The 21,680-nt window shown below is 53.0% G+C and overlaps 1 protein-coding gene across 5 annotated transcripts in view; it reads left to right on the forward strand.

The window, feature by feature from the left end:
- Positions 1 to 21,680, forward strand: part of LOC132008255 (tetraspanin-18) — a 178,025-nt gene that overhangs the window by 10,081 nt on the left and 146,264 nt on the right. For all 5 annotated transcript variants that reach the window (XM_059386785.1, XM_059386790.1, XM_059386788.1 and 2 more), the window contains exon 2: positions 20,961 to 21,039. The gene's annotated coding sequence lies outside the window, so the exon portion shown is untranslated. The remainder of the gene's footprint in view (positions 1 to 20,960; positions 21,040 to 21,680) is intronic.

Consider the following 21,680-nt stretch of genomic DNA (forward strand, 5'->3'; position numbering starts at 1 on the left):
CAATTTCTCCCCTGCAGGCCGGTCTCTTCCGAGTTGTTTGGGGGAATGAGCACAGCTAACAGGCATTGATCTCTTGGAGTGTGCCAGGCGCTCACGGGTCTGAGCTCATCCAATAGAATCCAGGTTTTCACTCCCAGCTCTGCTCCTTCCTAACTCCACAGCCTCGGGCAAATTGCTCGGCCCCTCTGTGCCTTATCTTCACACCCATAAAATTGGACTAAAAATAACACCTCATTTATTGAGCTGTTGTGAGGATTAATTCAATTGATTCATGTTAAATTTATTTTCTCAGTCTGGGAGGCTAGAAGCTCATGACCAAGGTGTCAGTTGGTTTGGTTAGTTCTGAGGTCTCTCTCCTTGGCCTGCCGAGGGCCGCCTTCCTGTGTCCTCACGTGGCCTTTCTTCTGTGCGTGGGCCTCCGCTCTGCTTCCTGGGTGTCCAGATCTCATCTAATAAGGGCTCTAGTCAAATTGGATTAAGACACACCCCACTAGTCTCACCATTCACTTCATTACCATTTGAAAGACCCTGTCTCCAAATACAATCACGTTCTGGGGTGCTGGGGGTTAGGGCTTCAACATGAATTTTGGGGGAATGCATTTTAGCCCATGACACCTTCTAACTCAGTATTATGATTGCACTCGTTTTATGGCTGAGGAAACTGGGGCACAGAGAGGTTAGGTCACTATCCCAAGGTCACATAGCCGGTGAGCAGAGGTGTAGAAATGCACAGCCAAGAGGTCCCAGCCTCCAGCACACGGTCAAGCATTAGATGGTCTGTTCGTGGCTGTGCTCCTCTGGGGGGGATACCAGGGGTCTCGCCTCCTGGAACCAGCCTGTGTCTCAGCCAGAACAGGGAGGATATCAGGATCCACGGGTCTCAGAGATCTCTTGCTTGGCCCTTTGTGCCTTGCGGCCCTTAATCCCTTGTTCTACAGCTGCTACCAAACCTATGTGGGAGTGGGGACCTGACCTCCTGTTCCCAGGCTAAGAGAGAGGCAAGGCCATGAAGGGCCAGGAAGGGAGGGGTTACCGATTCCGAGGTTTGCTCCTTCTCCCTAGTTCATTGATCCGATTTTCCAGGAGCTCTCGAAAGCTCTTTGAAGATAGTCATGTTTTACTGGTGAAAGATGGGGGAATCATCATAGTCAACGTAATAAGAGATTAACAGCTGGAACAAGGGTATATTCCATGGAAATGAACTCTCAGTCCTAACCTAGGCTCCTCACCTGGAGACCACTAGGTCACTAGCCTCTTGCTTCTCTGGAATTGTTTGCAGGGTAAATGGGTGCGTGTGTGTGTGTGTGTGTGTGTGTGTGTGGGCACAGCACCCTCCATGGCCTGTCCCCAGGGGCGCACTGTCCCTGTTGCTCTGTCCCCTGGCTGCCTTAGCACTTGTCCTTCTGCCTTGTCTTAGCTGGGGGGGCTCTCCATGCAGACCCCGAGCAAAGATTTGGTTGCAAATTGTTTATGTATGAGTTGGCCCTGGAGAGGTGAGCGGCCAGGGAGGGGAGGAGAGTCAGTAAGAGATGTGCTGGGTAGCCCACTGCTGGGGGCAACTGGGGACCCTCCCGGTGAGAGTCCTCTCGCCCCGCCTTCCTGATGCCCCACCTGTGGACACTCTGTGGGGATCACCTGTGGTGTTGTGGCCAGCTGGGTCCATGGCCATCTTCCCTCCTGAAGAGTTGCTTGGCCCTCTCTGGCCTCTTCCTGTCCCTCCCCCACTGGGTCTGCACAGATGTCACCATGATGCTTTCATCTCAAGGGGTCCGGGAGCCCAGGCTGGGATCTGTGGGAGAGCCCTGGGCCCTGCGGATGGGCTCTGTGGGCGGGAGGCCAGCAGGTCATGACATAGGGTGATTTCCACCTTCCCCGAGGGTTGGATGGCAGATCAAAGGGCTTTTTGTTGTTGTTTTATTTTCTTTTCCAGCGGCTTCTTGCTGGGCAAAAGGGGCTGAGGAGCCAAGGCAAACAGAGCGATCTCTGAAGCCATTGCCTGCTTGCTTGCTCTTGGAGAGGCTGGATGAGCTAGAGGTCCCCCAGCAGAGGGGCTGGAGCTGGGGCGACAGGTGGGAGCTGCCCAGGCCGCTATCCCCCTCGTGCGTGACCCAGAGACCAGATGGGGACCCTGGAGGTTGATGCTGAGCCTAATGCATCTCAGGAGACCTTGGAATGTGGTATTGCCATGGAAGTGGGATGCAGGGTGGGGGCACCAGGAGCGCTGGACTGAAGCCCAAACTGCCCCCACCACCCCGGTGAAACATCATTATCTCCTCTGTCCCCCCGCTGAAGAGACCGCGAGAGCACTGGACTGAAAGTCCAGAATCAGAGCCTGGGGTCTAGTCCTAACTTTTGCTCAAACCAGCTCTCTGTCCCACCGTGGTGGACTTCTGACATCTCCAGCCACATACTGGGGATGGGGGGGGGGGGGTGAGTGGTGCTTTTTCCTGGGTCTTCTTCCTCCGACTCGACAGTCTCCTCTGAGTCTCCAGCGGGGAATATGACCAAAAAGCCTCGAATCCCCTGGAGAAAAGCACTCAGGAAGCTGAGGCGTGGTTGTTGATGGAAGTGGGGTGTTGTTTAAATAAATTAAGAGCGCAAGAGGAAAATCCATCAGCATTATTTTCAGTAGCTGGGATGATATGCATAACATTTCCTTCCTTTCATTTGATAATTTTTCCTTCTCAGAGTAGTTTGAAGAAAGAAAGTGTCTGATGCTTGGCTACACAATGAGCTCAAATAAAAATATTCTTTTTAAAAAGCGGTTACTATGTAATTGAATTTAAATAATGGGCAATTTTTGTTTCTAAGTAGCCGCACGGCTCACAAAGTTCTGCTCAAACCTGTCTGAGAGGTGCATGGGTGTGCAGAGAGAGAAAGACAGCACCGATAGAATATTTTTGGCCAAACAATAACAATGCTAATAACATATTTAAAGTGTGTGCCTGAGTTCACGCACGTCTGCTGGATCGAAATGTACGGGATTAAAATTAACCACTCTTCTCGGAAGGAAGAGTTCCAAGGGCAGCCGTGGCATCCACGTGACCTTTGAATGGGGCTGTCTGTGAGTGAGTGAGTGGGAATTCTGGCTCCTGGGTCCCCTGGAGCTGAGTTCAAATTCTGGCTCTCAGCCACTGCGTGATGGTTGGCTAGTTTTTTGTCCTAACTGAGCGTCTTGTGTTCTCATCTGAAAAAAGGCCAGGACACAGGCCCAATCAAGTGTCTCATCTGGAGCTGGGTGTGGGGCGACCTGCCACCTGGGCCCTCTTCCCTGCCCTTTTCCCTCTGGGAGCACAGCAGAATTTTTCTGGGTTACACACCAGACGCATAGACGTGATCCCATACGATGCCCAGCCCATCCCACTGGGGGGAGATTTTTAATCCCCATTTCGTGGGAAGGGAAGCCCAAGATGATGAGGTTATGGAATTCCAGAGATGGCCCAGTCGGTGGAGGGGGCTACGAGGAATGGGAGGATTTGTCTGAACCATCCCACAAGGCTGGCCCTTCCCATCCCAAGGGGAGTGTTGCTCTGAGGTCTGTGGAATGTGAAAGGGCTCCCAGTGCAGCTTGGGGTAGGCGTGCATTCCTTCCTTCTTTCCTTTCTTGTGTGTCCACTAGACTTTTCCTGAAGATTGGAGGTTGAGGGTAGCCAGCCACCCAGGCAGGACTGCACAACTCAGTCTCATCTAGGTCTTTTTAACGTCCCGATCTGTAGCCACCACGAGGACTTCTCTGGCCTGGGCTGGGCCCTCCCAAGCTCCTCCCCAGGCTCAGGCCCCCTCTGTCCCTCCTTCTGGGGATACTCGGTTTCTCCTAACTCTTGGTCACACATGGAGGACCCCCTGCCCCTCGTGTGGGTGACTCAGGTGTGGTCGCCCCACCACCAGAGAGCGGAGGAGGAGACAGCCTCTCCCAGAGCCAGCTCGCCTCCTTTCCTGCCAACCCTCTCCAAGGCCCTGACCCTCCTGAGGCTGCCTAATTCCCAGGCACTGACCTAGACCTTGGTCCATGGACCATCCTTAGAAGACATTGCTCTTAGAGCGCTCCTTGTGTGGAGGGGCAGGCCATCTTCTTAGCTTACGTCTGTCTTCTTGTCCCTCTTGTCGGTTAACAGGAAGCTGTGAACAGAAGGGCTCTTCCCCTCCCCTCGCCTGACCCAGAGAATTCAGGACCCCTTATGTGTGTGCATATGCATGCACACACATGTAACACGTATGTGCATACGTGTGTGTACTTTTGTGTGTTCTGTAGGACCTGTGCCTTATGGCCTCACCAAGGGCTGAATGACTGACTATACCTTTGGGATGAGAAGAAAGAGGATTGGGCCAAGGCCTGTCCCAGCCAGTTCGGTGGGTAGCGGGAAGAGAGCCGCGTGGAGCGGTGGTCAGAGCTGGGGGCCTGGGGGGCAGCCCTCCTGGGTGGCTTCTGGCCCTGCCACTTTCTGGTTTCTTCCTTTCCCTTCCATGGAACCTGGCCCCCAGCGGTGAGGCGGGTGGACGGCTGAAGGAAGGGAGTGGACACGCAGTGCTGAGCGGAGTACAGGAGAGGCTGCCCAGGGCCAGGCCCACCGCCAGCAGCCAGACCTCAGGAGTTTGGGGAGCCGCGAACTAGACCTCTAAGAGAGGTGTGTGCCGGAGCTGGCAAGTGTCCCCGCCCTTCAGCCATTTCTGGAGGCCTGCCTGGGGTGGTGGACGTGGATGGTGGCTGGGGGTTCAGGGGGCCTGCCTCTGCCCCCTCCCGCCCCCTGAAGGCCCAAAGTTCCATAAAAGAGAAAGACTGGAGGTGAAGACAAAGCAGTTCCCAAGGGAGGAAGTACTGCTGGACGCAGTTTCAGACACACGTTCCTGAAAATGGCCTCAGAAGGCGGATTTGCGGATGTTAAGGAACTTTTGGTATTTTTGAACCTCCCCCCATCCCCCACCCCCTGTTTTTTTTTGCGTTGTAGCCTGAGGGAAGGGCGAGGAGCAAGAAGGAGCCCTGTGGCCTGGTGGAGGGGGGAACATGAGGTTGCTTGATTTTCATGTGCAGCGAGAGGCCCTGTGAGTTTCTGTGCAAATGTTAATAAAGACGGATCGCAGTCAGACAGCTGGGGGCCTCCTGGGTGGCTGGAAACACGGCCACGTGGCCGCCCCGCCCTGGGCTTGTGTACATTATCGCTTCAGAAAAGGGCAGTTCTCTGCTCTCAGATCACCACTCTCTGCTGCATTGGGGAAAGTCTCTTTCTTACAGCCCAGGGATCAGCAAGAGAACTTGCCCGGCCTGCTCTTGGCTGGGGCCCTTGTCTGTGTGCTGAGGTCTCTGCCCACAGCCCGCCTGGGCGGTGTCCCCACTGTTTACTGCTTAGCAGGGAAGAAGGGAAACAGATGTGATTGGTTGGAGCTGAAAGAAGTTACCATCCTGTGTCTGCTTTTTCTGGTGGTTCCTCATTGGTTATGAAAGGCCCACTGCAGTAGAACCTCAGATTAGAAATGGGGAGGTGGTGCAAATTCTAGCGTTGATGCAGTCTCACTGTGTGATCTTGGGCAAGGCGCCGGCCCTCTCTGGGCTTGTTTGCCACCTATAAAACCCAGGGGGCAGAACCCAAAACCAACCAAGCAAAAACACCTCAGTGCAGAGACAAATTATTTTCACAGCTACCTGAGCAGTGTGGGTGTCGGGGGGATCATATTCAAATAAACCAAAGAATGAGGCCAGGCTTGGGTTTGGTCCTCTTTTTCTATAATCATCCTAAGTGTAAGAAGGCTGAGCCACTTAGAGTAGCAAGGGTTTCCTGGGCCGATACTGAATAGCAGGAGTGGCGTGTTATGGTCCCTGATGACGAATGATTTTTATCCCAAATGTCAGTTCTGGTTGATTGGTAGGACCTGCTTGAGTCTAGCAGAAGGGTTGGGCTGGATGCTTGTTGTGATGGGAGGAGAGTGGAGAGCTAGCGCGCAGGGGAGATCTGGGGAGCCCTGGGGTGCTGGATAGAGCCTTTAGGAATTGGGGAACCTAGGTGCTTTGCTGTCACGGGGTTGATTGCTGTATGACCTAAGGCAATGGTTCACCATTGAGCTAGATTTCATGTACATGAAGAGGCTGCTCGTGACTTTAATGTAATTTCATCTCGATGGAGGAGCACTCAGTGAAGGACAGGCTCATTTCACTCATCAGTATAGGGGAGAAGTAGAATTTTCCCCCTACTATTAACATTAATTTGTGACAGGACAGCATGCTCTCAAGGAAGATGGTCTGGCCAGTGGCTAAGAGGAACAAAGCACACAGACCAAAGGTGCAAAACAATGGCCTGTAAGCCACATCTAAGCTGCATGAAATTTACCCAACATTGACATATTGGGTCCTTATGACCCAACCATTCCACCCTTACGTATATATGCAACAGGAAGGCCCATGTATTCATGCCTTTCCCCAAAGGGCATGTATAAGAATGTTCCTAACTTCACTGTCCAAGACAGGTGATACCCGGAAATGATGCAAATGTCTACGGAAAGTGGAATGGCTGTAGTCCCGGGCTGGGATGCTACGCAGCAGAGAATAAGCTCTTGCGGCTGACCATGACTTGGAAGAGTCTCAGAATCCCAGTATAGAAAAAAAGACACCAGATGTGGAAGAGTCTACACAGTGCAGTTCTATTTATATGAAGTTCAAGGTCAGCCAAATGATGCAGTGGTGTTAGAAGTCACAATAATGATAACCTCTGGGCAGAGGTTGGGGAGTGCTTGGAAGCAGCTTGAGGGGTTCCGGGGGCTGGTCTGTTTGTGCTCTTATTCTGGTTGGTGCTTTCATAGGTACGTTCAGTTTGTGAATAGTCATTCACTTCAGATCTCTATACTTTGTTGTGTAAATGTTCTATTTCAATTTTAAAAATCCTATTAACTCAACGGAAGACATAAAGCAGATTCTAACCCATTGAAATACTGAGACACGTAGTTTACAACTCCAGATCCCCGCTTTCCTTGATAAATGGGACGCTGTGAGAGCCCGGCCCCCACGTAGCAAGAGTGGCCTCAGGCCAACAGGGTCTTTGTTGGGATTTCTAGTCGGAACCCATGAGAAAATGCTGCCCTCTGAGGCTCCCAGCCTCCATCAGAGGGAAGAGCTTTGTGAGGGAGCGTGAGTTAGAAAGAGCTGAAAGTGTCCTGGTCATGTCGTGGTGCGATTCTGTATCTAAATTTATCATCATGGTGACATTTGTTGTTATTTCGTCTCTCTGAGCCTCAGTTTACCTACATTGGTAAAGTGGGAAGATTAATACCGACATCCAAGGACTGTTTTGGGGTTACGACACGAACATGGTTCGCCAGTGCACCACGGGCCTGGTGGCTCTGAAGGCCTGCAGAGCTGCATCTTCTCCCCAGCCCCCACCCCTGCCCCAGGCCTGGTGCTGCCCCCTTCCCGCTGCGGGGAGGGGAGATGTGGTAGATTCGATGTGGGGCCACAGCGTTCCCTTTGTAATGGTGCGTTGGGAGATGGGAAACCCGTTCTCTGGGGCTCTGGCAGTGCCCTCCTCCCCGGCCCACCCTGGGCGCCGGTGTCCCCCTCACTTGGAAGGGCAGGTGCTTTTCTCTGGCGGGGCAGGGCCAGGTGCGCAGGCGCGCTGAGGACCACAGTAAATGCTGCAGGTCTGGCGCCGGGCACTCTGGGACAGGCTAGCACGTATTTCGCCTCGTGGGGCGGCTGGCATCCGGGACACGCTGTCGTCAGTCCCTGCTCCTTCCTTCTTTGTCCCCTGGCAGCTGCCAGGGCAGCCCGGCCATCTAGCGGTGGCGGGGCGTGGCCCTCTGGGATGCAGAGTTTCCCAGAGCATCTCCCAGTGGGGTCTCTGCCGCCTCCCAGAGATCCCCGGGGCAGGGAGGTGTGTGGACCTGGCTTCAGGAGCCCTACCTGGAAAGTGGGGGGTTGACCATACCTGGCTCATCCCCGGAGCTCTGCAGTCCTGGCTGTGGTTGTCCGACTTATTGGGGCTGTCATTCCAGGCCACGAGAAAGCACCCAGTGGGCCATTGGGGGTTGACTCTGGGGTAAAGGATGTGGTTTGAAACGGCCTCTTTGTCTCCGAGCAATCTGTTTTGATTTATTCAACTGTGGGAATTTGAAAATGGCCCAAATGTTTTCCCTCTTGTTCTCCCTCTCCGGCCGGCTGATTTCCTCGTGCTCACCCCGCCCCCCATCCTTCTTGCTCACTCATCCACCCTCACACTCGTTCACACTCATCTTTTCACACCCAGGTAAAGGCCAGGTGGGACTTCAGATGATCCGGCTGTTTTTCTTTCTGCCTCAGACGCTTCCTCAACTGTGTCCACTCCTTCTCACCCAGACTCCCCCACCTCCTCCGTGCCCCTCCCTCGCACCAGCAGAACCCTGAGGGCAGAAGACCTGGTTCTAGCTCTGCCTCTTTTACCAACCGGTTCCATGGCTGTGTGACATGGGCCAAGTCACTCAACATCTCTGGGCCTTCTTTAATTTCCTGCTTCCCAGCAGAGGCAAGAAAGCTACCAGTTCACGCTTAGATCACTTTCTTCTGCGTTATCTCAGATGCTCTGAGTTAAGGCCCCTTCTGCATCTTAAATTCCCCCACTGAGCCATTGAGTGGATTCAGTCTTATTTGACAGCCTGTGTGCTGACCTGAAATTACTCCATAGCCTTTTCCTGGTATTGAAGAGACAATCATTTTATTTTGAGCTGGGAATTAACACAAGGTCAGGAGAAAATAGAAAGTTCAAGAGGATGATTCCCTCTTGACTTAAGGGAGACAGAGTGTCGTGGCATCTCACTTGGAGTCCATTCCTTTTACTTCTTCCAGATGTCCCTGGCAGAGGTGACTGGGGAAATGGGGGGGGGGCGAGAGGGAGGGGCAATGGTCAGTTTGGCCCTGCTGATGGGGGAGGGGTGGTGGAATCAGGGTAGAGACCCTACGTTTCCTGAGCTCAACTCACCAGAAGGATCCATTCCATTCTGTGGCCCCCTGTCACTTTGCCCCAGCCTCCATGGATAAAGAGAGCTAGAATTCATTGAGGACACCTCACATGGCATACACTGTCCCCCGGAGTCCCTGCAGCAGGCCTACAGGTCAAGCGCGAATGTCATTCCCATTGTAGGGGTAGTGAAACTGGGGTACGATGAGGCAAGTGTCATAGGGTGTGTCAGTGGTAGAGCTGGGTCTTCAACCGGCCAGCGGTCTGCACTTGAACTAAGCTTTGATCACCACACCATGCTGTCCTGAGTGGCCTCCTGGTGGCAAGGTGAGATAGGAAGATGAGATTTCAGGACAGAGTCTGAGTTTTAGTCCTGCGCTGCTACACACTCACTCTTCGTACCTTGGGCAAGTCCCTTACCCTCTCTGGGCCTCAGTGGCCCATTCGAAAATGGAAGCAAGGGACCAGTGGGACCCCAAGTCTGCGGTCAGTATGGTATTCCGTGGCTTATCTGGAGCAGGATACTTGCAACAGTGATTAAGAGTCAGTGAGCTGTGGTTAAATCCTGCCTCAGGAGCTTGTGGCCTCAGGAAGGTTATCCAACTTCTCTGATGCGCAGCCTCTCTGTCTGAACAAGGGAGAGAAGATCCACACTTATTGCTTGAGGTTGCTGTGAGGATGGAGGGGTGGAGCACCTGGGATCGTGCCACGCCCCCATTTGTGCCAGCTCCCTTATTGTGGATTTAGGATCTCTCTTGGCAGACCCTTTGGCTTGGGATGGGGGCTTGTTACCTGACATGGGGAGTCCCCTGTTCCGGAATTGGAGGCATGCCATCCCCAAGCGATGTTGTCCATGGTTTGCCATGAGCCTTCTGGAATGCCCTGGGGTTTCCCGACCAAGATACCATCTTGAACCTTACAGATACTCAAGTGAGAAGGACCTGGGATGAGTTAGTTTGGCGGCATTCAACTTCCTTGTAGCCACAGAACTCAAAGAAAGTTCGAGAGAGAGCCTCTGAGAAATCATTTCAAGATGGAGCTCCCCTATCGGAGTGGCCGTGGGGGGCTGCTCAGCCCTCCCCATCTCCTCCCACCACTTTGACAGCTTCTGAGGCACTGGGGATCCCCATTTTACAATCACAGGCCATTAGGTGGTAGATAATGACACTGGGACCCCGAAAGGGGCAGTAACGCATGCGGGAATCAGAAGCCGGAGCATCTGCTACGTTATTTTCATTAGCGGGATCATTTTCTGTCTTTATAAGAGAGCTCACCTGTGTTTCTTTTGTCCATCCGTCTTAATTAATCACCTAGAGATGCATCTTTCAATATTGACACTGACTAAGCAGCTGACATTTCTGAATTATTCTGTCCCCTCCCTTCTTCACAAGCCATACATAAAGGCTGGAAGGGTATTTATTGCTAAATCAAGGAAAATGGGGCTTTTTATTTGGAAGCCTTTGAAACAAAGTGTTTACTCAAATAATCCTGCCTGAGTTGGCAGGTGTTTGGAAACCTAGGGAAATGTGTTTGGCTCAAATAAAGAAAGAGTGACCCGCACGAATCCACAGATGCTGTGATCTGTAGGGGTTCTCAAGGGTCCTGTTTAAATGAAGCATCTTTCCCCACTCACTCCCTACATCCCCCCTTTTGCAGCACGCCCCCCTCAACACCCAGTTCGGTCTTCAGAGATCACATGGTCTTCCTCCCTCCAAACCTAATTTCCGCACAGACTTAGCCCATAGTGACCTGCCACGTGGAGAGCTTTAGTGAGAATCAATAGGCAGGGGTTCCTGGTGTCGGCTTCACGCCTCCCGAATGTAAAACACCATGGCAGCGAGAGTAAGATGGATGCTGGCCAAACATCCCTGGTATCCGGGCACGATGGGTCCCCCACACCGCTGCCTGTTTGGAAGGCAAGAAGACATGGCCCAGGGAGGAGGATTGGTGATTTGCCAGGGTCATGCGATGACTTTGACGCAGAGTATGTGGTCTCTCGGGCTCCTGGAGGTCCTGTTCAACACCCCTCTTTGCTGAAGCCTGGCTGCCCTTCGCTCTCTGATCTAGGTAATGAAGCTGTTCTGTAGGACCTGTGTGGGCAAAGATTGGAGTGGAGGGACCTTTTCATTAGCAGCTGGCTCTTCAAGGGCAGAAACTGGTTTCGCTAGGAGCGATGCTATCCGAGCAAGTAGAGAGAGGTTGGCTTTCATTTGCCCAGGGCCCATGGCGCCCCCTCCCAGGATGATGGGACGCCCAAGCCTGGACAAGACCAGTTCCCAGCCGGGGAGACACATGTGAATTCAATTCAAGGCTGGCGAGGCCTGCGCCTGGCTTCCCAGCGCACTGTGAGCTCCGGGAGTGGGTGGGAACACGGTCTTCTCCAGGCCCAACCCTGGCCGCCCAGCAGATGTGTTTATTTCTTCCTTTTCCACTTGGGAGGCAGAAGTCTGGCAGGGTGGTTAAACAGGAGCAGCCCTGGGGCCAGGCTGCCCAGGGTGTAGATCCAGCTCTGACGGCCCACACCTGGGAGTTTAGGCTAATAACTTCCTGGGTTGCCATCTCCTTATCTGTAGAATGGGGTACTAATAATCCCTTTCTCCTAGGGTAGTGGGGAGGCCTTAGTGAGATAATCTCGCATGAAGTGCTTAGAGCCATGCCCCACAGACGGGCTAGGCAAGCAATTTACATGAGCTATTGATTGGATAATCTCTGATGAGTGTGTGTGTGTCTCCATTTTAAAAAAATGGAGTTCATCACTTTTTTTTCTGATTACGAAACTCACTCACATACCTATGCCAGCTACCAAAAGAGATCCATGGGTAATGTTTTGCTCTATTTCTTTCTAGTTTTTACTCCGTGCAGTGTGTGTGTGTGTGTGTGTGTGTGTGTGTGTGTGTAATCGGGCATGTGCTGACAAAGTATAATTTTCTAAAAGCTAGAAATCCTCTAAGATCTCACCCAAATCTGTAATAAACATGGCTCAAAGATTGATTTAATTCACGAGCAGGGGAGCCGGTGAGATGGTGAAGCCGGGTCTCAGGAGAATTAGACACACGGCGGTTAGCAGTTATGTAAGCATCAGAGCAATAGGGGCTGGGTCCGATAGAAAACAGTCGAATGCCCTTTGGGACAATAAAATCGTAAACTTCGGGGCTAGTTTTTCTACCAGACACCCCCGTCCCCAAATATATACTCCAAGTTCACAAGTAACTTGACATGAGTCAAAGTTAGATTCTTCTAGAATCCTCTACTGTGGATAATTAAGCAATCCGTAGGTGGGCTCGCTAAACAAAACTCCATGATGATGTTGGAAAGACGGGCCTCTCCCGCCTGGCTTCCCACTTTTGCATCATCCGCATTAACAATATCGGTATCTTTGCGCATCTTGCCTTTGGTATCTACTGCAACATCACATCTGCTTTCAAAGGAAAGTTCTGAGGAAGGACAGGAATGCCCCCAAAGGGTGTGACCTGCTCAGACACAGCTGGTGGAGGCCCCCTCCACCTCGGGGTCCCAGGATAGCTGCTCTTGCCCCCCCCCCCCACCACATTTTCTTGGATTCATCTCCATCTCTCTCTCTCTTTCTCTCTCTCTCTCCATTTAGACTGAATTTCTTGAGGTCAGGGATTTGCTGAGTTTACTGTCTTCTGGCTCCTTCCCCTCTAAGCACCCGCTGTGTGGGGCATGGTGATTCTTTGGGGAAGCTTTGCTGAATGAGTGAACGTGGATGGTAAGAGGCCTGGCCTGTGTCACTGATGGGGGGACAAGTGTGCCTTTCGGAACAAGCAGGGCCCCTCTCCTGGGCTCGGCTGGGTCCTCCTGGAAGAATCCAGTGCCCAAGCAGTGTCACAGCATTTCCTCCGCCCTAATCCCCGATTCTGTCTTAGAAGGTCTTCCACAGGCAGTCCAGAAAGCCATCTTGGCTCTTCTCCATAGGACTCCCATGACTGAGTTCCTAGCTTGCTTTCCTAATCAAGGTCTTCAAGGGGTAAGAAGTTCTTGGCCACCTCAAGCTGGGGAGGGAGAGGCGTGCCTGGGATTAATCTCCACACTATGAATTTTAAACTGCTCTTCCACGTGTTGGGAAAAGCCATCAAAATGCTAATGGCTCTGCGGTCTTACCTCCCGCAGACCCTTCTCGGCATTAGAATATATTTACATGGACTTGAGCTGGGAAGAATTGCAGAGACCTGGGGTGCCCTTTTCCCTCCAATCCCACCGCAAGAAAGCCTGGAGGGCCATAAAGTCTGAATGACAAGCCCCCCCACCCCCAGCCCCAGGTTTCAGAGGAAAGCTGCTGTGGGTTATGGGGCGGGCCCCTTCCCTGGGCTCGGATTACAAGTTCTCAGCTGCTGGCTTCCTTGCTAGCAGCACGGTGGCCAGTTTGGAAACATCTCTATGTCCCGTGGCTTTTGAAAACTGCTCCTCTCCGAGGCAGAACATCCCCGGACAGGTGTTCCTGGGTGCATAAGACCGTACAGTGGGTCCACATTGAGTTCAAGGTCTGGAACACGTGGAGACACAAAGGCCACTTCAGCTCTAAGACAGTCTTGCCTGTTCTTGAGCCCTGGGCTAGAAGCACTGGGCTGTTGTTGAAATCTTTGAAAGCCCAGCTATCTTTGCTCAAGTAGACAATGGCTTGAGGACCTCCCACATGTACCCTCTAGAGGACAGATGTGATGGGGACAGCCCAGGGCAGGCTGGATTCAGCAAAGGGGGTCGGGGGCCTTTGCACACAGACCAGATCATGGACTCTCAAACTCTCTTGGCTCAGTTCTGCTCTGTGACTGTTGAAAAGCAGCTGGACCTCTCTGAGCATCAGCTCCTTCCTTTGCTAAGAAAGAGGAGGACACTGGCCACTTGGTGGACGAATTAGAGAGTTCACATCTTTCCTTTTTTCTTCATGTGGATGGTGCAGTGGAGCCGGGTGGGGTGGGGGGGATGGAGGGCCAGGCTCCCCCCTCAGAGAGAGAGAGAGAGAGGGGTCCCTTAAACCATCAGGTTCCTCCAGGTCCCTATGGTGCCAAACACCCAGGTCTGGAATGCTGGGCACTCTCCTGGCAGGGGTGCTGGGGACCCGTCCGGAGAATGAGTGGGCCTTTCTGGGCAGACATGGTTGCTAGAATGACTTAGGCTTCTCTGTTTTCCTTTTTCCATGAGCAGTGCGCCCATGTTTACTTATGTAAAGCTGTGGGGCCTCAGGCTCCCTTTCCTCCTCTGAGAAATGGGAAGAGTGTAAGAGGAAGGACAAAGATCAAAAGGAAAGAGAGCTCCAGGGGATGGACAGCCTTTGTCCTTGCCTCCTTCCGGTGATGAGAAAACGCTTGCAGACAGGGCAAAGAGGAGCACGTGCAGGGCTAGGCCCACTGGGGCAAGGGGTCTCAGGCTCCCAGAGGCCACATGTTCTTCATGCTCAGGTGGGCATCGTGGAGGAGTCCAGATCTCACAGGTGCTACCGGGGAGGGCACGAGAGACCCAGGCTCGCCCGCCTTCGGGAACCCCCAGACGTCATGGGAACGTGGGGACAGGAGAGATGATGATTCCTAGTGATGGCTGCATGGAGAATAAGCTTCACGTGTTAACTTACAGGGTTGTATATGCCCTCTTCCCTGGCCCTATCACCATCCCCATGCTACCCAGAGCTAATGGGCTCAGACTGACTCAGAGTCCTTTCCAGCTGGGTGGACCCTCCAGAGCCCTTGCTAGCAGTACCGGCACCTTCTGCGCTGTGCCCAGTTCCGAGCAGGGAGTGGCCCTCTACTCCCCAAGTGAAAAACAACAACAACAAAATCCCAGTCTTTCTGAGGATGTCAGGGCTCCCACGTCAGCCCCACTTGTGACCCTGGGGCACACTTAGCAGGCCCATTTTGGGACTCATTATGGAAACTAAGCTGGATGGGACTGAATGACAAGGGCAGGTTGGGCAGGCAGCTGCAGAGAAGCTCTCCCTCCTGTAGCAGAGTCAAGGGCAGGTGGAGAGGAGGTAGAGACCTAGAGACCAAGGCGATGGGAAAGGGCTTTGGGCAGCGGTGCTAGATGGGGGTGGGGTGATGACTGTTGTTGAGTCACAGAACCCAGCAGGAACTCATCCCCCAGCCTGTCTTGGCTCCTCTTCCTCTGGCCCACCCCCACATCACCCCCCTGCATTGTCAATTTCCAGTACAGCAAAACAAAGCCTTGGCTTAGCTTTGGAGCCAGAAAGTACATCACTTTTATCTGTCAACAAGCGATGCATCTGGCTGGCAGTGGCCCAGGCTGGCATCGCTGTGGGGAGAAGGACCAAGGCTGCACTGGCCTCCAGGCTCCTGCTGACGATGCTGTCCCTTCTTGGGGCATGTGATCAAGAGTCTTTGTGGTCACGGGGCTCGGAAGGATGCCTGTTCCCCCCGGAGCGAGGTAAAGCAAGGGGAGTATACAGCACAGGAGGGAAGCACTGAGGGCAGGAGCTAATTAGAAAAAGACTCCTCATCTTGCTCCTGATCTGATCACCTTCCTCCCTCCCTCCCTTCTGTCACTGCTGCCTCTTCCAGGAAGACCTCCCTTTCACTTCCCCTAGACTCCTACTGACTTGGATTTCTAGGACATCAGCTCTGAATCAGTGGTCTTCAACATCACGTGGGAACGTGATGTATAAAACAGGAGCAAGTCAGGCTGCCGTGAGCCAAGTGTCAGGGTGTATGTATGAAGTGTGGTCTCCACCTCTTGGTGCGGGCCCCCAAGGGAGAGAGGGACAGGTCTGGAGCGTAGAACTTGGAACCGCTGATCATAGCCACTGTCCCTTCTATGGAAAGTAGCAGCACTAGCTTCTGTTTATGTAATTCCCACATCCTCTATTGGTTGAGCACCTGGTAGGGTCGGTCCCCGTGGGAATCCCTTGTGGCCCATTAGTGCCTCTGACCCCCAGCTCAGGCCAGTGGGGTGGGGCTCTGATTGCCCACACACTGCAGGTGAATCACCTGAGGTTTACAGGGGTAAGGAACTTCGCCAAGGTCACACAGGGGGTGAGTGGCAGAGCTGAGATGGAAACCCAGGCCTGTGGACCATGAGTCCTGGTCTGTGGCCCACTGTTGGGTGCTGAGGGCTCCCTACCCACTGCCTGGCAGACAGCAGGCTCTAGAGGCATATCTGTTCTCCTAGAAGCTCTCTCTCAGGGAACCATTCAAAGGATGCCCTGCTGTCCATGTGGCCTGGCCCTTCTGCCATTTTGGGGTCTCCCAAATGGCATCTTTGCAAGGGAGCTTGAAACCCCCATCATCAGCCATCCATCTGCTCTGGACCAAGCAGTTGGCCTGTTGCAGACCTGTCGCATGGCTGGCCAACCCCCTGCCCCACAGCCTGGGGCTGGACTCAGACACAGGGAAACTTTGATCTTCACTACCTGGTCTTCACCACCTGGATCAAGACCAAGGCAAGATGTAAGTAACTCTGACCCTTCCTTCCTGAGGCTTCATCTTGTGGGTCCACAGCTAGGGCAGTGAGGAGAGATGAGGTAGAGCTGGGGGCTGCCGATGTTCATTGTGTGGTCTCTGCATAGACCCATAAACTCTAGAGGGAGAAAGCAAGGGATCACCCGTAGCTGCAAGAGGCTCAGCCCCCCGGGGTCCAGAGAAAATTAGACAAGTGGTTGAGTCATTTATTCCCTCTCTCCTCCCATTAACTTAGTTCTGTCTTGCTGTTGTTAATTTCACCCATCCTTTTGTAGATCGGTTCCCCTTCAACCCGGCTGTTTATCCATCCCTGCCTTCATCTGCCCTGCTGTCATCCATCCCTCCATGCATGTGTCCATCCATCCATCCATCTCTCCTAGCACCCTTCCCTCCATCCATCTTTATTTGCTGAGTCAGGAGCTGAGACCACAGAGGAAGTAAGAGACCATCTCTGTCCTCGAGGAGCTCAGAGTCTGGTAGAGGAGAAAAACCATACAAAACAAAACACATGCGACACTGTGATGACTTGACCACTTAGACAGACAAATTGTTAGTGGAGCCCAGAGCCCAATCATGCCTGTGCAGGTCTTGTGCAGACAAGAGGAAATGTTGAAGAAAGATTTTGAAGGATGAGTAGGAGTTTGCCAGGCGTTTTGGAGAGCGGGAGAAGAGGTAGAGTTCAAGGTTAAGAAAGGAAGAAGGGACTGTCGGGCAGAGTGAGCAGGAGTGAGGTTGGGCCAAGCATGTCATCGTGGGTGCGGGGGCATGTTGGTCCCAGTGAGTTCAGTGTGACTGTGGGGTCTGCGCATATTGTGAGGACCTGAAGGCCCATATGATGATCAAAGGCCCATATGTAGGCAAAGGGAAGCCAGGGGACCCACTGACGCAAGAGAGAGACATATCTCTGGGCTCCGTCTGACAGCAAACCAGGGGGCAGTTTGGAGGGAACAAGGCCACAGCCTAGCAGACCAGCTAGGAGCCCTTTTGCAGCAATCTGATGGACAACACTAGGGCTCAGTCCTGGCAGGGAGAGGCAGGGGCCATGGAGAAGGAAGGTCACGGGTGACTTTGGACATGTGAGATGGTGGAGAGACAGGGGCTGGGAAACCAGAGAGGAGTCTGTGATCTGAGTACTGTGTTTGGGAAGACTCGGGAGACTGTGTCCTCACGGCACGCACACCCCTGGGTACATTGGTTTAAAACTAGAGCGGGAAACATCAGCGTCTTGGCTGGGTCTCATCCAGGACACTGAGGTTCCTTCTCAGGACTTTTCTCACAAACTGAGGGCTGGTTTCCCACACACAGAGCAGCGTGGCTTCGTTCCGAAGGAAGAAGATCAACGCTTGAGCTAGACCTCAGACAACAGGAGAACTTGGCTCCTAGTCGTCACGTTCCTTGCCCTTGATTGAGCGCTTCCTCTGCTTCATGGATTTTAAGGCACCCTTTCTTTGATTTTTTTCCTATTTTAAGGTCTCCAGAACCAGGATGTGTCCCTACACGTAGTGTTGCGTCATCATTCACTAAGCGAGGCCCTCGAATAATGGTGCTGTTATGAGCCTGGGAGTCTTAATTCAAGAAACTGGGGCAGTGTGTGCTGGGCTCTCTGGCGTCCTGTCCGTCTGTCCATCTTTCATGTGATTCTCACAACATCACATGAGCTATCTGCTGTTGTTTGAGGTTTCCCAGATGAGGACTGGAGGCCTGAAGCAGGGAGATCACGTGCTCACAGTGACAGAGCCCGTCAGAAGCTCTCAAGGCGTCTTTGTTCAAGGCAAGAATGAGCCTTTGGCCGAGAAGGTGGTGGCTTTTCCTCCCGGCAGCCAGAGACAACTGGGTCAGTGGTGAGCACCGGCTCCCAGTGCACCATCTTCCAAAGCCCCCTCTCGTTACCCAGCCCTTTCCCCCTCTTGGTCCTAAACCCTGGGATTCTCTTCCTGCTCCCAGGAGGGCTCCCGCTCTGACATCTGTGGTGACACCCCCCTCCACCCGACTCCCCGGAGAAGAAAGGGCCGGAATGAGATGATCTTGGGAGAAGTGGGGGGGTGGGCGGGGGGGGGGGGGGGAAGAAATTCTGAGCCCAGCTGGTTTCCCTCACATAATGCAGATTTGCTTAAATGGGAATTAGGATTAGTGCTGGATTTTGCCTTTCCTGGCACCAGTAATAAACTAATCTCCTCTCAGGCTGCAGCAAGGCAGAATTCCATCGAAGACGGAAGACGGCTTCAGGCTCAGGAGTGCAAAGCCTGGAAAGTAATTTTATTATTAACAGGCTCTGCCCACACCGCCTGACACGCCGCCCGCAGCTCCCGCCCGACGTGGCTGCAGCCTCTAATTTCGTTAATGTGTGACATTCACCCAGGCTGCGTGGCTGATGGGCACGCTTGACATTAATACGTGTTCCTCATGGTCCCCAGAGCTCATAAAAGCTCATTATCAGTTCTGAGCCCATAAATGTAGTTCCCGGCTCAGGTGGGCCCGAGTTCTTCAGACATGTCCCCAGGCAGTGGAGCGGTGGCCGTCTTGCGGGAGCCAAGAGATAAACATCTCCCTTTGTCCAGGGGACTTGGCTTTCCAGGCTACCAGAAGGTGACCAGAAAGACAACTCGGCAGGCAGAAGAGCCCAGGGTGTAAATTTACATCCAAGAAAAGGGGACTCCTTCTGTCCTGCTCTCTGGGGGGAATCGATCTGCTGTTTGGGGAAAGTGGTTTGTCGGAAGCTATTCAAATGTGGACACACTTCCAGGCGTCCAGGCTGTGGACTTGCTCGAACGTTCCCATGTGGTGATATAAGTGGGAAGGGGATGGGAGCAACAAGATTGTAGCAGCTGGGAATGGAAGTATCCCGTGTATGTAAGGTGGGAGAGCTGAGAGCTGAATAAATGATGGTCCACACCTAGAAGGAGGGCAGAAGACTCCAGAAGGTCTCCATATTCTCGGATCCATGGGTAGACCTCATGGCAACTGCTAGCTGGGGATGCAGAATGTGTGTGGTAAGATCCCAACTGTGGAAAGTGTGTGTGAATCCCACTATCTCCATGGGGGCCCATGCAGGCACACTCTCTTTCTTTCTCTATCACACACACACACACACACGCACACACACACACACACACACACACACACACGCACAAACACACACACACACACACATAAATGATTGCACAGAAGAAAGCCTAGAGGGGCATGTTACAGAGATTTTGCAGTGGTCCTATGAACTACAATGGATGGATAAGGAAGAATGCTCACTTTTGTAGTTACAGTCAAAGCTATGTACATGTACGTCTGTATCCCCAGCCATAGATCCGTGCCTTTGTCTAGGGATGGATATGGGTATGTGTATGTGTATAGATCATGAATTCCTTTGATTGTAGCCTAGGTCTGCTCCGTGATATGTGACGTTTCCTGGGTTGACTCTGCCTGGGTGGACTTTGGAGGCAAAGAAAACCAACTGGGGTCACGTCTTCGGGCCAAGCCCTGTTCCCCATCAGTTTGCAGGGAGTCCCGAGAAGTTGCTGTCTGCGCCATGTGCACTGAGCTAGGATCCGTGGAGCAGACCCGGTGCTCGTTGCTCTTGTGCCTGTGTCTCTCCCCACAGCCCCATGGACATGGTACTGATGCCAGGTTTGACCTCCAACAGACCTGCCTTCTAGTCCCGGCTCTGCCGCATTTGGGCATGACGACCTTGGGCAAGTTATTTAACTCCTCAGGGCTCGTGGCCCTCATCCCTAAAGCGGGGACACTGGCTCATGGGATCGTCAACATCAGCGTCTGAGACAACGTGAAACTTGACCGCAGCTTCTTTGGCGCAGCCGGTCCTGAAGGGCGGGAGTCTGGGAGATTTGGGGTCAGGGGACTCGGCTATCCCATCTGTGCTGTCAGCTCTGCTCTTTTGTTCCTCGGCTGTGCATGGGAACAAGCTGGTCCCCCAGGGCTGGCCTCGGCCTGGGCTGGCAGGTATGCGGCCTGGACGCAGCGAATTTGATCCTTCTCCTGTGACCCGGGGGCTCTCCGTCAAACTGACAGAGAGGAAGTGGGGAGAGGCTGGGCTTCTGGCCCCCGCACTCGGGGGCTGAGTTGCTTTTTCACTCCCGAAGACCTCTCTTCTTTTCTATCTCTTCATGGTTACCAGATCTGGGAAATGTTGGTCTGCCCCCAAAGCCTGCATTCATTAAGCCATGATTAATTTTCCTTCGCATTTTCACCATTACCCAGAAAGCATTTTTTTTCTTTTTCTTCTTCTTTTTTTTTCCCTGCCTGAGGAGAGTGGAGTTTCTACAACGGGTTGGTAATGTTCTAGCCAGAAGCAAAGACATGTGATTAGCATGCGTGATGTCATCACGCCACACTGTACAGGCTCCTGGGCTGATTTTGGAAAACTGAAAATATGTGCCAGTCTGTAGGCTCTGGGGACACCTCCTGGAAGCCTCCATGAGGCTGGGTGCTTGATTCTGTCTTTCTGGCCACAGCTGCCCCATCTGGCTTCTACACCTGCAGAGAGAGAAGGAGAGAGCAGGAACCTAAGCGACAGGGACACACCTGAACTGAGGTGGCCCCCAGCAGCCACAAGCCCCCTAGCTGCTGCCTTTTTAAAATTTATGTCTCTCTCTTCTTCTTCTAGAATTTATCCCGAAGCCATCGAAAGGACACCTCAAGAGAATCCTGAGTCTCCCGGAAGGAACAGACACCAGTTGAAACAGGTATGGTTTGGCCACATGGCAACATGGCGTCGGCTTCTTCAAATAAGAGTCTGATCTTCTCTCCTCTTCTCTTTCTACTCAACGAACCCTCCATGGCCAAGTGAGAGAGCTTTCGGTTGGTGCACGAGGGCAGGGCAGGCAAAGGGCGCCTTCCCTCTTATCCCCAACCCAGACATTTCTTCAGTTTTGGGGAGCACGGCTGAGGTGTGAGGAGAGAGAGGCTGGTGCCAAGGTGGGGTCTCACTGGGGCTGGCGTCTGCCCCATGAGTGGGCCGCCCATCATGGTCATTCCTCAGGGTCAGTCCAGGAAGTGAGGGTTGAAGCATGGAAGGCAGTGAGCCCTCCCAGGGAAGGCAGAGTGCTTCCCTTTTCCCCACTTCCACACCCACCATAGTCTTGGGATTGTGAGAAGAAAAAACCTTCCTAGAATGACTCCCCCGCCCTCCATCTCAGGACTGTCTTTTGGATACAGTTCGCATTCCAGGATGGAAATGACAATAGAAAAGTCTTGGTTTTCTTCTTGGGTTCCAGAAGCTTCTTGGGCTGCCCACAATCCCAGGACTAGTGATGGGCTGCGTGGCTTCATGGAAGGTTCCTCTGGCCCAGTCTGGACCACCATTGTGCCTCAAGAGTCTTCAGAA

This window comes from Mustela nigripes, unplaced genomic scaffold (assembly GCF_022355385.1).
Source record: "Mustela nigripes isolate SB6536 unplaced genomic scaffold, MUSNIG.SB6536 HiC_scaffold_76, whole genome shotgun sequence".
Taxonomy (NCBI): Eukaryota; Metazoa; Chordata; class Mammalia; order Carnivora; family Mustelidae; genus Mustela; species Mustela nigripes.